At 36.4% G+C, this 13,062-nt stretch overlaps 1 pseudogene; it reads left to right on the forward strand.

Moving 5' to 3' along the window:
- The first annotated feature begins 7,105 nt into the window (after positions 1–7,105).
- LOC141371938 (ragulator complex protein LAMTOR5 pseudogene) lies at positions 7,106–7,378 on the forward strand (annotated as a pseudogene).
- Positions 7,379–13,062: the final 5,684 nt, after the last annotated feature.

The raw sequence follows: 13,062 nt of genomic DNA on the forward strand, positions 1-13,062 counted from the left end.
AGAGGCCAGAGTTGCCTTTAAATACCCCACAGTGAACAGCACAAGAAAGAATTTACAATAAGGAGTTATCAAGACCAATTTGCTAACGGTGTGAGGTATAGAAAACTTCTGCCAGAGTCACTGGAAGTCTCTGGAACCCATAGCATTAACATACTTTAACTTTGGTAACCATAGCAATAATAAACTTCAAACCTATGTCAAGTCCTGACTAGATTAACACAAATCCCCATAGTAAGGCCTAGCAGAAAAAAGTGTGTGCTTACCAAGAAACATGAAAAGGAATTATAGTAACTACTGTCATAGTACAGTATCTATTGTCATATATAATGTCAGGTATTTAACAAAAACATTACATTAAGGCATATCAAAAGGCATTAAAAAAAAACAACGTGAACTGACAAAGTACTCATCACAGCCAGACTTAGATACAAAACAGATGTTAGAGCTTTCAGACAAGGACTTTAGAATAACTATGATCAGTATGTTAAAGGCTTTGATGAAAAATGTCAACAACATGCAAGATACATGAATAATTTCAGGAGAGATGAAAACTAGGACAGACTCAGATAAACTAGAAATAAAATCTACAGAAAATGTCATTGTTGTGCTTCATAGTACATGTGATACAGCCAAGGAAAGTCAGTGACCACAAAAATAGGTCAATACAAAACACAATCCAAACACAAAGAGGAAAAACAAAGAGTGGAAAATAAAAAGAGAATAGAGCATCAAAGAGCAATAAGGCAACATTAGATGATATAACATGTGTGTAGTTGGATTCCCAGAAAGAAAACAAAGAGAACAGGGCAGAAGAAACATCTGAAGAAATAATTTTAGAAAATTTTCCAAAATTAGTGATATAGACCAAAAAAAGAGTCATGATGTCCAGAAAATATCAAACAGAAAAAAACATAAAACAAACAAATGAACCAACAGAACCCCCAACACCTTGGCAAGTCATATTCAAACTGAATGAAAACAATAAAAAGAAAGTCTTGAAGACAGCCATAGTAATGGGGGCGGGAGAAAGATTATATACAGAGGAATAAAGATAAGAATTATACCAATAAGCTTGCCAGAAACTATGCAACTAAGAGGACAATGGGTGATATTTTTAAAGCATTGAAAGAAAACAACTATCAACACGCAATTCTATATCCACTGAAAATATCCTTCAAAAGTAGGAGATATTTTAATTTTCCAAAGAAAGAAAAACTAAGGGAATCAGTATCAGCCAATCAATGTACAAAAATACACGTACAAAGTTGTACAAAGTTCTTCAGAGGAAAGGATGTCATGCTGGGAGGAAACTTGAATCTACACAAAGAAATGAATGACATTAGAAATAAAATAAATAGATGAAATGTGAGGTATTTTAATATTTTTAATAATAACTATTTAAAACAAGATAGTCAAAATGTACCATATGTACATTTTGTTTATGACATATGTAAAAGTGAAATGATGACAATGACACAAGACATAGGAAAGAGGAATTAGGACTATGATCACGTCCGACATCACACGTAAAGAGGTAGAGTATTACTGATGGTGGACAAAATTACTTAAGGAGGTCTATAGGAATGCCTTGGAGATATTGCAGGTTTGGATCTGAAAAACTGCCATAAAACAAATATTGCAATAAAGCAAGTCAAATGAATTTTTTGGTTCCCCCACACATACGAAAGCTAGATTTACATTCTACCGTAGTCTACTAAGTGTGCAATAGCCTTATGTCTAAAAAAAGTGTACACTTTAATTAAAGATTACTTTATTGCTAAAAAATGCCAACCATCATCTAAGCTTTCAGTGAGTCATAATCTCTGATCACAAATCACCATAACAAATATAATAATAATGATAAAGTTAGAAACATTGTGAGAATGACTAAAACATGACACACAGACATGAAGTGAGCAGATGCTATTGGAAAAATGGTGCTGATGGACTTGCTGGACAAAAAGCTGCCACAAACCTTCAATTTGTAAAAATCTTAGTATCTGTGCTGTGCAATAAAATCAGGTATGCTTGTATTTTAAACTGTAAGGCAGACACTAAAAATAATTAAAAGAGAGGTATAAATAATGAGTGAGTCACCTGAAGAAATAAAATGAAACTTGAAAAGTACAGGCAGGCATAGATTTCCAGTTTCTGGTGCAACATGTGAGAAGCTCAGAAATCACACTGTGTCCCAACAAGTAAAAAGCTGAAAAACTGAAAAATCAACAACTCTTCTTAGATCCATTAGAGAAGTGAGATCACAGGGCAAAAGGCTGCTCCCCCCAATTGGAGAAAGTCACATAGGCAGATACAGATAATCTCAGTTTACCAGAGCAAAAACTCACCAGCATGTCAATGGGGCATGGTGCTGAGGTAGGAAAACCTACACAACAATTGATGAATGGCTAGAGGCTCAATGTGCACAAGTCTGAGAGTTAAAAACTCTAGGGGAACCCACTCATAGGAAGGACCCACACTTTTGTGAGTTTTACCTCTAGGAACTTAACCAGATCCTCACAGTGAATATTGGGGAAAAAAACTGCTGCTGCTTTGGCAGGGGGAGGGGAAAAGTAACCATTTTGAAGTATGTCAGAGCATTCTGTTCTTCTTAAGGAGGACTGTCCTCCTTAAAAGGAGAAACTATTTAACCAGAGCCAATCTCCGTGGGAGAAGGGATGACCCAAGTCCAGCCACCTCTAGATATCAATCTGTTTCAAGCAAAGAGTGGAGAACTGAGAAACACTGCTGACCTCTACAGCCCAGGGACACAGGATCACTAAAAGCCTGACTTATTCAGAATACTACAGAATGCCTCCTCTCCCCACCCCTTTACTAGCACATTACTAAAGTCCTATTTATTGCAATTATTTTTATCTAGTATATCACCTCAGCCTTTCATCAAGAAATTACAAGGCATACTAACTAGCAAAAAACAGTTGAAGAGATTGAAGAGGCATTGGTATCAGAGTCAGATATCGCAAGAATGGTGGAAATACCAGATGAGAAATTTAGATTTTAAAACCTATGATTAATATGCTAAGGGCTTTAATGGAAACAGTAGACAATATACAAGAACAGATAATGAAGCAGGGAGACAAAATTGCTAAGAAAATATTTCTAAGAATGTTAGAGATGAAAATAATGTAACATAAGTGAAGAATGCCTTTGATGGGCTCATTAGTATACTAGACATTCTTGAGGAATTGGAGCTTGAGGACATATCTATAGAAATACCTAAATTTAAAAGCAAGGAGAAAAAGGAAAGCAATAAAGCCCAATAATATCCACTAACTGTGGGACAACTCCAAAAAGCATAACATACCTGTAATGGGACTCTACCAGAAGGAGAAGAAAGAAAGGAACAAACAATATTTGAAATAATACTGATTGAGAATTTTCCAAAATTAATGTTAGGCACCAAACCACACATCAGGAAGCTCAGAGAACATCAAGCAGAATAAATGCCCAAATGTAATTATTTAAACTTAAAAAAAATCAAATATAAAGAATAAATCTTGAAAGCAGTCAGGGGGAAAAAATGTCTTACTGACATAGAATCAAAGTATATCTGACTTTTCTTCAGGAACCATGAAGGCAAGAAGAGAGTAGAGTGAAATATTTAAAACACTGAGAGAAAATAAACACAAACCTAGAAATATGTGTACTCCCCAATTATTCCTTTCTCAGATTAAAATAAAAAAAGAAAGAAAGAGGGGCCCCTGGGTGGCTTAGTTGGTTAAGCATCTGCCTTCTGCTCAGGTCATGATCTCAGAGTCCTGAGATTGAGCCCCAGGTCAGGCTCTCCCTCTGCCCCCCCACCCACTGGTTTGTGCTCACACTCACACACACACACACACACACACACACACACAAGCACATGCACAGGCACACACATGCACATGCACACAAACACACACACACACAAATTTTTCTCTCTCTCTCTCTCTTTCTCTCTCAAATAAATAAAATCTTTAAAAAAAGGAAAGAATGAAAACAAACTAGGGGAACATATTGCCAGGATCCCCACCTTGTGAGAAATGTTAAAAAGTTCTTTTAGACAGATGGAAGGTGAAATAAATCAGAAACTAAGGTCTGTGTAAAGAAAAGAAACTCAATAATAAGAAAATAATTTAAAAATGGGCAAAACATCTGACAGACACGTCCCTACAGAAGATATGTGTATGGCAAATAAGATGTTCAACATTGTATATCATTAGGGAATTGCAAATTAAAACAATGGGCCAAACCTGGAATACTGACAACATCAAATGTTGATAAAGATGTGGAGCAACAGGAACTCTCATTCACTGATGTTGGAAATGCAAAATGGTATAGGCAGTTTGGAAGAGTTTGACAGTTTCTTACAAAACCAAACATACTCTTCTAATAATTATGCTCCTTGGTATTTACCCAAATAAATAAAAAAACTTATGTCCACACATAACTGCACATGTTTATAGCAGCTTTATTAATAACTGCCAAAACTTGGAAGCAATCAAGATGTCCTTAGGTAGGTGAATGGATAAATAAACTTTGGGACATCAGACAGTGGAATAGTACTCAACACTGAAAAGAAGCGAGCTGTCAATCTATTAAAAGATAAGGAGAGAACTTAAATGCATATTACTAAGTGAAGGAAGCCACTGTGAAAAAAACTACATGGGACGCCTGAGTGGCTCAGTTGGTTGAGCGTCTGCCTTTGGCTCAGGTCATGATCCCAGGGTCCTGGGATTGAGTTCCACATCGGGCTCCTTGATCAACAAGGAGCCTGCTTCTCCCTCTGTCTGCAGATCCCCCTGCTTGTGCTTGCTCTCTCTCTCTCTCTGGCAAATAAATAAATACAATCTTAAAAAAAGAAAATAAAAGAAAAAACTACATACTACATGAATTCAACTATATGCCATTCTGGGAAAGTCCAAACTATGGGGACAGCAAGAAAAAAAATCAGTGGTTTCCAGAGGTTGTGGTGAGGAAGTGATGAATAGGTGAAATACAGAGGATTTCTAGGGCGGTAATACTATGCTGTATGATAGTACAATAGGGGGTACATGTCATTATATATTTGTTATAACCCATAGAATGTACAACACTAAGAGTGACTCCTAATGTAAATTGCAGACTTTGGGTGTTAATGATGTGTCCAAATAGATTAATCAATTGTAACAAATGTGCCACTCTGGCTGGGCTGTCTATAGTAGAAAAGATTATAAGTGTGTGGTATACAGGAACTCTTTGTACTTTCTCCTGAATTTATTTTGTGAACTTAAAACTGCTCTGAAAATAGTTTATTTTAAAAAATGAAAAAAGTGGAAATTTGATCTCTTCTAAAGAGATCTCTTAAAATGTCCATTTAATTTGCTCAGCATAATATTCTCTAACTGCATCCATGTAACCAACTGGAATTAAAAAAAGAACTTAAAAAAATATGTCCACTTAATCTCAAGAAGGCAGAAAAGAGTAAGTGGGAAAAAGAAAAATGGAAAACAGGCGTCCAATGTTACACTTTAATTTAATTATGTCAATAACTATGATAAATATGAATGCTTTCAACTCACCAGTTAAAAAACAGAGACTGTCAGTATGCATAAAACATAATCTGAAATTTTGTGCAGTCTATAATAAACCTACTTTAAGTGTAAAGGCCTAGGTTGAAAGTAAAAGGATAAGAACAATACACATGTACACTAACCTAAAGAAAGCTAGAGTAGCTCTGTTAATTTTAAAGAAGACATAGGAACAAGGAAGAAAATTTAGGATTAAGAAGGCATCACACAATGATATAGAGGTCAATTACCTAAGAATACATAAAAATCCTAAGTGTGTATGCATGAAACAAAAGAATTTCATAATGCATGAAGTAAAATCTGATATACACAAAAAGAGAAAAAGAGAAATTAACTAATATCTTTGGAGATTTCTACACTCCTCTTTCAGTAATTAATAAAATAAGCAGGAAGAAAATTATAAGGATAGAGACATCCTGAAGAGCACTATCAATTGACTGGGCTTAACTAATATTTATAAATCATTCCACCCAACGACACAGACTACACATTTTTACCAAATGTACATGAAACATTAATCAAGATAGATCATATTCTGGGCCATAAAACAAAGTCTTACATGTTTAAAATAATAGAAATCTTACAATGTATGTTCTTAGACCAAAATGGGAATTAGCTAAATAAAAGATATCAGGAGAATCTCAAGACACTGGAAATAAAAAAAAAAAGCATAATAATCCATTGGTCAAAGGAAGAATCACAAGAGAAATTTTAAAATATGTTAACCTCAATGAAAAAGGTGATATAACATGTCAAAATTTTCAAATGCAGCTGAATTAGCTCTTAGTGGAAAAATTATAGCATTAAATGCACATATAAGGAGAAAGGAAATATCTAAAACCAATAATGTAAGATTCAACTTAAACTAGAGAAATGAAAGCAGGTTATACATAGAGCAAAACAGAAAGGAGAAACTAATAAAAATTACAGCAGAAATGAGTGAAGTTGAAAACAGAAAGACAATTGAGAAAACAACTGAATCCAAATTTAAGGGAAAAACTGTACAAGGAAGCATATTCCTAAATGCCCCCTTGAACATAAAGACAAAAATCCTTAACAAAATATTTGTAAAAAAAAATCCAACAATATTTTAAAAGGTAATATAGCATGACAAAGTTTGTTTATTCAAGGGTTGAAGCACCCTATTCAAGGGTGCTTCAACATTTCAAGTATAATCCATGTAAATTACCTTATTAAATTGCTAAAGAAGAAAAACCATATTATATCAATATAAGCAGAAAAAAAACCACTCAACAAAGTACAATATCCATTCATAATAAAAAGTCTCAGCAACCAAAAAAGAAAGCAGTTTTCTTGACTCAATAAAGGGTTTCTATGAAAAAACTAAAGCTGAGAACATTCTTAAAAGGAGAATTCAAATTATTCTCTTTTAATTTCAGGATGATAATAGATGTCTTCTCTCACCACTTCTATTTAACATTGTACTAGAAGTACTAGGTAGTGTAGCAAAACAAGAAAAAACAAAAAAGACAAACATTGGACGTGTTGTGGGATCCCAGACCAGGTGGACAGTGGGTGGAATGGAGGCGACCTTGGAGCAGCACTTGGAGGACACAATGAAGAATCCTTCCATTGCTGGAGTCTTGCACACAGATTCACAAGGGCTTAATTTGGGCTGCTGTGAGACCCTGTCAGATGAGCATGCTAGAATCATATCTGTTCTAGACTTGAAAGCAACAAGCTAACCTCAGACCCCAGATACTCCTGTGGTGTGTCTAGAATCAGATAATGGGAGCATTATGATCCAGAAACATGACAGCATCACAGTGGCAGTGTGCAAAATGGCCTCTTAACATGTCATATCAGTTCTCCAGAAGCCTGATATTGGAGCTCCATCCTACCTATGCTAATTATCTTGTAGAACTATTAAAGTTCCAGTAGGTAGGCCATTCATTTGGCGTACATTGGGCACTTTTCTATTAATTTTAGAGTAAGCTTCTTTTTGACACTCAAAAGACTGAGTTATCAAAATATTAGTAAGAAAGGATCATGTTTTGAAGTAGCAAGTCCAAGTCACTTTGTGTACAGAATTTTCTTATGTTCAATAAATCTGGTTGGAGGGGAAAAAAGAAAAACATTGGGAACGAAGAAATGAAATGTATATGTTTACAGAAGACATGATTGTGAGTGTAGAAAATCCCAAAAACTTTACTAAAAAAAAATCCTGGAATTAATGAATGAGTTTAGCAAGGTCACAGGACAAAAGGTCAATATATAAAAGTCATCTTGATTCGTACATATTTGCAATGAAAAAGTTGTCTGAATTTTTTTTAAAATCCCACACATATAGTTTCAAAATTTGTATTTGAAAATTCTAAAAAGCCCACATTTACAAAAACTTCAAGAAATTAATTAACTTGATTCATAAATTCTAGAGATCCGATGTACAACATTGTTACCAATACTGTATTGTATACTTAAAAATGTGTTTAAATGGTACATTTCATGTTAAGAGTTCTTACCAGAATAAAAAAGTCAAAAACAAAAACAAAGGTCAAAAGAAACTTTCACAGATGATGGCTGGACAGGTTCATTATCATGATTTTGTTGAAGGCTTCATATGTGTACCTATGTTGAAAATTTCCAAATTGTGCATTTTTAGTTATGTGCAGGTTACTGTATGTCAAACATATCACAGTAAAATTGTTAAATTCTTTCTTTTTATTTATTCCAGTGAATATTAGTGTAATATTAGTTTCAGATGTACTATTTAGTGATTCAACATTTCCATACAACACCCGGTGCTCAGCACAATAAGTGCACTACTTAATGCCTATCATCTATTTAATCAATTTTACAACCATCTCCCCTCTGATAACCACCAGTTTGTTCTCTATAGTTAAGGGTCTGTTTCTTGGTTTGCCTCTCTCTCTTTTTTCCCCTTCCTCCTTTGTTTTGTTTCTTAAATCCCACATACGAGTGAAATCATATGCTATACACCATACACAAAAATAAATTCAAAATGGAATAAAGACATGTGAAACATGAAACCATTAACATCCTAGAAGAGAACCCAGCAGTAAAGTCTTAAAAATTCTTAAAAGTTAACAATTTGGGGTGCCTGGGTGGCTCAGATGGTTAAGCATCTGCCTTTGGCTCAGGTCATGATCCCAGGGTCCTGGGATCGAGCCCCACATTGGGCTCCTGGCTCAGCGGGGAGCCTGCTTCTCCTTCTCCCTCTGCCTCTCTCCCTGCTCATGCTCTCTCTCTCTATCTCTGTGTCTCAAATGAATAAATAAAATCTTTAAAAAATTTTAAAAAGTTAACAATTTGTCTTTCTCTGACTGATTTATTTCGCTAGTATAATACTCTCTATCTCCATCCATATCATTGCAAATGGTAAGATTTCATTCTTTTTTTATGGCTGAGCAATATTCCATTGTATATATATATACCACTTCTTCTTTATCCATTCATCAGGCGTTGAATATTTGGGCTCTTTCCATAATTTGCCTATTGTTGATAATGCCACTATAAACATCACAGACCTGTACCTCTGAAACAAATAATACATTATATGTTAAAAGAAGAAGATGATAGCAGGAAGGGAAAAATGAAGGGGGGAAAGCGGAGTGGGAGAGGCTATGGACTCTGAGAAACAAACTGAGGGTTCTAGAGGGGAGGGTGGTGGGGGCATGGGTTAGCCTGGAGATGGGTATTAAAGAGGGCATGTACTGAATGGAGCACTGGGTATCATACACAAACGAATCATGGAACACTACATCAAAAACTAATAATGTAATATATGGTGATTAACATAACATAATAAAAATAAATAAATAAAATAAAATGCTCCACACAGTGCCCATGTGCATAGTAAGTTCTCAATAAAAAGAATTCCCATGGGGGGAAAAAAAGAAAGTAAATTAACTAGGTATAAACTTAACAAAATATGTACAGATCAGTACAGTGGAAGCTATAACACAATGATGAAAGGAATAAGATCCAAATAAATGGAGAAATAAATCATGTTCATAGAATAACAACTTATATAGTTATGACAACGATTTTCTCAATTTGATCTATAAATTCAGTGTACTCTCTAACAAAATTCTAGAAAATATTTTGTAGTTACAAACAAGCAGGCTCTAAAGGGTATTATAGTACACCAAAGCAAATAGAAGAGCCAAAACAATCCTAAAACAACAAAAAAATCAGAATATTCACATTATTGGACTTCAAGACTTACTAGAATTGCACAGTAATCAAGACAATGTAATATTGACAAAAGGATAGACATATGGATCATCAGAGCCAGACAGAAGGTGGAGCAGAGACCTGCCCAGTCATGTCACCTGATTTTTCACCGAAGTGTAAAGGCACTTTGGTGGAGAAAGGACGACCTCAGATAAAACACCAAAAGCTCACTTCATGAAAGGAAAATTGTTAAATTTGACTTTTGCTCTCTGAAAGATAACATTATAAGAATACAAACCAAGCCACATTCCATGAGAAAATATTTGTAGTCAAGTAACTGATAAATTTATATTCAGAAGATACACAAAAACATTTAAACTCAAAAATAAGAAAGCAAACAATCCAATTTTTTAAATGGGCAAAAGATAGACATTTCACCAAAGCAGATATCTGGATGGCAAATAAACATGGAATTACTGTGAATCATTAGTCATCAGAGACATTGGAATTAAAACCATAATTACATACTACTATATATCTAGTACAATGGCTAAAATAAAATAAAATAAAACTGACATCACCAGATGTTGGTGGGGATGCAGAGCAAGAGGAACTCTCATTTAGTGCTGGTGGGAATGAATAGCACCAATTACTTTGAAACACAATTTCGCATTTCTCTCTTTCTCTATCTTTCATAAAGTTAAACAGATATCATATAACTCAGTATTTCATTTATAGGTATTTACCAAAAGGAAATGAAAACTTATGTTCACACAAATACCAGTATTTGGATGTTTATAAAGGCTTGTTCACAATCAAAACACCAGGAAGAAAACACAATGTCCTTCAGCAGGTAAATGGATAAACAATATGTGGTACATCCATAAAAGAAAATGCTATTCGGTGATAACAAGGAATGAGTTACTCATGTACATAACAACATGGATGAATATTAAATGTATTTTGCTGAGTGAAAGGAGCCAGAACCAAAGGGATACATATTTTATGATGCCAGTAGGGGAAATCCTCAAAAAAGCTAAACTATAGGGATGAAAAAGAGAATATTGGTTTCTCAAGGTTATAGGAGTGGGGACTGGTTGACAACAAAGGGGACACACAGAGGAATTCTTAAAAGTAATGGAACCATTCTTCTCTTTTGGATAGGACTGGGCGATGGATTGATGCTTCTCTGCATTTCTCCAAAGCCATAGAATTCTACATCACCAAGAGTGATCTCTAATATATGCAAATTAACAAAGCCAAACAGGATATCCAAGGAACCTAGGATGGAATGCCAACTGCCACAAATGATCTTATTGTATTACAAATGAATGGCATGACCTCTTTGAGGGAGTGGGGGAAAGTAGATCTAGGTAAATTTGGAAAACAGTATTTTGATTGGAAATTGTAAAGTGAAGACAAAAAATAATTGTACATAAACACTAGACTCTAGTTTGTAAATTTGTTTCCCACAGGGATGTATATTAACATTTCTGAAGGAACTTTATATCCGTGTCAGGATTGAACATATAAATAAACAAAAGGTAGATAAAAAAAGTCCAGCCTTTCATGTCAGGGAAAGAAGTGACAAAGGATGGTGGAGGCTGGAATAACCATGGTGGTTCTCAGTAAGACTCTGCCATATACTATGATTTCATGTTTAGTTTAAGAAATATACAGATGGATAAAGAAATTATTATATTATAACATATATCTACATATAAATGGATTCATATATAGACATATATTTCCTAGTTCTATTTGCTGAGAGGATTGAAGCAGTAGCATACTAATAACAAACACATATGACCCGGGTCTTGGTTGGGTTAAATATCATTCTCCAATAAAAGGGACCAGAGCAACTTAGAGAAATGGCTGATTCTAGGACGTACGGAAGGAAAATACATAAGGAACCTTCAAAATTTCAGAGTACCAGCAGGTAAGGAAGGCATGGCTCAAAGAAAAATTGGAAGCCTGCCAAAAACATAAAGGAGACAACAACCTGAAAAGGTCTCCAATGGCCAAGGCTGGAATAATTTTAACAGGGAACATTTATTGCCTACATCCTCCTAGCTTCTGCTGTTTGCCGGCAATCTTTGGCCTTCCTCGGTACATAGACCCTTCACTCCAATCCTTGGTCTTCACATGGTTGACTTCCCTCTGTGCATGCCTGTCTCTGTGTCAAATTTTCCCTTTTTGTAGGGCTAGTGTAATGTGGGATAAGGAGTGATCTAATGACCTCTGCTTAATTTGATTTTTCTCTGCAAAGACCCTATTTCTAAATCAGATCACATTATGAGGTCCTGAGGCTAGGCTTTCAACATATCTACTTTCGAGGACACATTTCAACCCATAACAATCCCTCACTCAGGTGTCTCCTTTGTTAACATCTTATGTTATCATGGAGCACGTGTCAAAAACTAAAAAATTGGAGCAAGTAGGTGGAGGAGTAGGAGACCTAAATTTCGTCTGGTCCCAGGAATTCAGTTAGATGGGGATCAAACCATTCTGAACACCTACGAATTCAGGAGATCAAATAAAAGAATAGCAACAACTGTCTGAACAGAAAAGTGACACTTTCTGGATGGTAGGACGTGAGGAGAAGTGAATCCGAGGTGATATTTGGGAGGATAGACAGCAGGAGAGGGGGCCTCCATTGGCCACTTCTGGCAAGTGATAGAGCAGTGGACCACAAAATCAGAACTTTTACAAGTCAGCTCCGCTGAGGGACATCGCTCCAGTGGCTAAAGCGGGGCAGGGGGTGGAAGCCTCGCTGGGACAGTGTGGTCTCAGGACCCTTGGGGTCACAGAAAGACTGGAGGTGCCTGAGTGTGGCAGACCTCCCAGGTATTGGAGCGGGGAAGCCGGCTGCAGAGATGGAACCCAGGCGCGGGCTCTCAGCTCGGGGTTGCCATAAACCATGATCCGCAGTGCAGTCAGGCCACTGCTCCTCTAGCAGGGACCCAACAAGCGGCAGATCTGGGGAAACTCCCCTTCCTCCCCCGGGGGGAGCAGCACAGGAGTGCACCACAGGGATCTGCTGGGTTTGGGACTCGACACGGGGTCGTGTGCCAGAGATAGAAATGCTCGGTCACAATCCAGGTGAGCACGGAGTGCAGCCGAGACTGGAGAGACAGGAGTGATTGACTGCTTTTCTCTGGGGGCTCACTGAGAAGTGGGGCCCCAAGTTCTCGGGCTCCTCTGGGGCAGAGATTGGGAGCCATTTCACTCTCATCCTCCAAAGATGTATGGAAAGCTTGCAGGGAAAAGAGTTACCAAGGGCAAACCCGAGCAGATTACTTAGCCCACTCCGGCAAGGGCGGGGCAATTCCACCTCCAG

Source organism: Callorhinus ursinus, unplaced genomic scaffold (assembly GCF_003265705.2).
Source record: "Callorhinus ursinus isolate GAN/ISIS: 27379988/994484 unplaced genomic scaffold, GSC_fseal_2.0 scaffold136, whole genome shotgun sequence".
Lineage (NCBI taxonomy): Eukaryota > Metazoa > Chordata > Mammalia > Carnivora > Otariidae > Callorhinus > Callorhinus ursinus.